Source organism: Cucumis sativus, chromosome 3 (genome assembly GCF_000004075.3).
Source record: "Cucumis sativus cultivar 9930 chromosome 3, Cucumber_9930_V3, whole genome shotgun sequence".
Lineage (NCBI taxonomy): Eukaryota > Viridiplantae > Streptophyta > Magnoliopsida > Cucurbitales > Cucurbitaceae > Cucumis > Cucumis sativus.
The window spans coordinates 24,015,442-24,019,455 of NC_026657.2; positions in this window are offsets into that span (position 1 = coordinate 24,015,442).

The window sequence follows — 4,014 nt, forward strand, 5'->3', positions numbered from 1 at the left end:
CGCATAATTTTCACCGGTTAATTTTTTTTATTTTTAAGTAGTTGAATAATTGAAGAAGACATGCTAGAATATCAAATAATTGACTGTATTAGTTATCTTTTTCTTAACCCATTACACAAAATAATTCAATCAATTCAGAAAAACAAGCAATCAAAGAACCATGATCAAACAAATGATTTAGTTTTTGCAACGATACTTTAGAAGTTTAGAGTAACAGTCACCGAAGGGTGATCAACTACTCCTCTCCTGAATTGAGACAATCTTAGCTAATAACTAATACTAAAATAACTCATATTCCTATAGTCTTTAGCTACCGTTGTTCAATCAATGATTCATTAACTAACTTAATTCATCTCGTAAGTGTGACCCTACCATTTTCAGATCACAGAGGTACGCTTCAACAACCTACCAAAAGGAAAGACAACTGTTGAAGATTAACTTAAGAAACTCTATCCATTTTTTGAGTTTGCGTTGTTCCGACTTCTATAATCAGGCCCTCCGAAGGGATGGTCACTCTAGGATGACATGGAGGCGGATAATTGAAATCTCATGGTGCGACTGAATGGAGGAAACCATAGAATACATTGACACACGCCCTTCTCCCACTTACTATGAACATTTTCCATATTAACCTTGTTATTGATCCATACAAACACTTTTCGAAGGGAGGTCGTGCCTAGGGCGACAAGAAGTCGAGTATGAATCTCACATGTGAACTCTTAGGGATATGAGAGTTGAAAATTGATATATCCTATATATCATTTTTCTCCTACTAAAAAGTTCTATTAGTTTAAAGTTTGTTGTACTCAGTTAAATTTTGGCTAAATGAATTTATCTAAGTTTATTCTTATTAAACTCTTATAATAAAACTTTGCTCTAAATTTTCTAGGTGTATTAAACCATTTAATTTACCTGATGGCATCTTATGCTAAAAGGAATATGGTTAACTCAATGCTGGTTTTGGGTTAGTTCCTACGTAGGAGGTGTTCCGTAAACTGCCAACTTAAGTACCCTCAGCCTTAGATAGAACTTTACCGATGAAGTTCCCTTATAACCTTAAATCTTATTTACTCTAAAGTTTCTAGGTGTATCAAACCATTTAATTTACCTAGTGACATTTTATACTAATAGGTATGAGGTTAATTCAACGCCGGTTCCGAGTCAGTTCCAAGGTAGAAGGTGTTCCGTAAAATGTCAACTTAAGTACCCTTAGCCTTAGATAGAACTTTACCAGTGGAGTTCCCTTATAACCTTAAATCTTATTTGTTCTACTTAGTCTCATTAAACTAAAATAATTTCCACAACTTTACTTAAACCTCATAGCATACAATTAAATCAAATTCTCTTCAATCACCACAAATTCAAATCCTGTAATTAATTAAATATTCATCCAACAAATATCTAATTAATTCCAATGTCCACAAAATCAAATTATTGTTGAAATCAAACAACGCCCAATAAGTTAATTTTAATTAAACAAAATTAAGATAATTATCTCAAAAAATTATCTTAATTTTTTAGGGATTACACGATGGATGCGACCTGCTTTGTAGTTAGTACTTTCCATCTTTTGTCAATTATTAAGTAGTTTTAAATTACCATCATATTGGTATATTTCCAGTTTTTGTCAATTGCTAAGGATTTTTGTTATTCACCATTATCATCGTCATATGATTAACTTGCATTTTTGGGGTCAATTATTCTCATAAACTAGAGAGGTACATTTTGAAAACTTAGAAATCAAATGTGTCTATTCTTATAAACATGAGAACTAAAAAGATATATTTTTAAAATGCAGGGACCAAATGCACATATTCATCAAAACTTGAAGACTAAAAAGTTTATTTTTCGTATAAAGTACATATTTGCTACCTCCCTCAAAATCAGGTTTAAATAGTCCAGCGAAATAGATGACCCAAAATTAGGGAGAAAATGAAATTTAACCTACCTTTGAAATGAGGTTTTTTGCATTAAAATTACAAAAACAAAACCTCACACACGGATTGACCTTTTACTTGGTTATTGTCTCGTTGTCTTGCTATTCTTATTCTTCCAACCTCATTTTTCTCGAATTTCCTCTCTTACTCTCCATTCACCCTTTCTCACGATCTCACTATTACTCTCTCCTTATTCTCCTCTCGCTGTCTTACCCATTCGCTCCACTACGTTTTGATAGAAATAAGACATGCACAGCGGAAAAAGAATTGAAATTCAACCATAATTGCCACAATTAACAAGTAACCCTAAACTGATCAAATTAGGGTTTTAGAAATATTACCTTTGAAGCTTTCAAAAACTTTGATACCTCCTTAGCAATTCAAACCGAGACGACCACTAGTGCTCAACTACTATCCTCTGGACAAAGAACCGGGTTGTGGGACCCAATTTGATGTAGAAAGTAATGGAGATAAAAGGAAATTGGAAGGTAGAAGTTCTTTTTTCTTCTTGGTTGAGATCTTGGAGTATGATAAAAAAAAAGGCAAAAGTTTTCAACCATTTGAAAACACCCCTATTTATAACCTAATTACATGCAAAAATGCATCTAATTAATTTGCCAAATCTTAACATTTAATGTTCCACTAACAATTAGTGGAACTTAGTGGGCTAGGTGTCTACATCTCATACAGCTACATATCTCACTATCCCACTAAGAGTTAGTGGGATTATCCAACAAAATGTTGGATTTTTCCACTAACTTAGTCCAAGGGTAAAATGGTCATTAGATATTTCAAGTCAAAAGTCAAACTTTGACTTTTCTAAGTCAAAAGTCAATATTTTGACTTTTTACCATTTTGTCCATCTTGACTAATTCCAACCTCCCGAGCATGAATCCGCATTCATTTTTTCAAAATTTAAATCACATTTGAATATATGGCCGGTCAAAGTTTGAATTTTCAAAGTCAAAAGTCAACATTTTGACTTTTTACAATTTTTGACCAATTCCATCAATTCTGAGCTTCTTAGTATGAATCCGCATTCTGGCGAAGTGATGAATGTAGCTCAACTAACGCAATAAGAGTTATAAGCTAAGATTCTTACAAGACTTATCACACACAACTACAAATAACACATTGATAGATTAATAGTAAAAATGTGATGGATTGAAAAAGTGTAAACATGCAATGTATTAAAAAAATATAGGTCTTAGGCCACTGTACAAATATGAACAAATACATTACAAAGAAATACAAAAACGAAAAGTGTAGAAATGATCAACATTACAAGTTAGGGGAAGAATGAAAATATGACATCTTCATACTCTAAACTCTCACTTACAAATTGACCGAAGAAAAGGAAGAATGGCTTTTATAGACGATGGAAAGGCTACTATTTTCCACCACTCTCTAAGATTTGGACCAATCCGTACAAACATTTGACTTTTCCATTAGTCAGTCTTCCACCCTTTACTCGAGAGAGATGGAGTCCTTTTATAGGCAAATCAGGCGAAAAACTTCTATTCTCTTGAACATGTCAACGTTGAGAGCTTCCTTTGTCAAGTTACATCAACTTCATCTACCACTTATATTTTCTAGCGAACCTCTTCTCGCATGCTAATGTGAATCTCACCTAGGAATTGTACTTGCTAGGTAAGGTCTTCTCAAGTAAACTTCAGACAAGCTCCTCTGCGATTTGCTAGCTTATTCTTTTATTCATATCCTGCGGTAAGACACTAAAAATAGGGTAAAGCAGGCATGTAGATTTATGTGAAGTGTATTTTCGAATATTTATGAATTTACAACATTAGTTACACGTTTTGACACACTTAGTATGCATTTTGGTCTCATTATTTTATCTAAAAGGTTATAATAACTTGTATTTCTACAAGTTATCACCTTCCTGGTAAACGATCATATAATATAGTCTAAAAGATCGTTTAAATATTGATACACAATCATTTAGATCTTGGTAAACGATCATTTAAACCTATCACTTATCTATATGGGATATATGTAATAGTGGTCTATCTTTGTCTATCTGGAATAAACGATCTTGGTACATGATTCTTGTACTAAA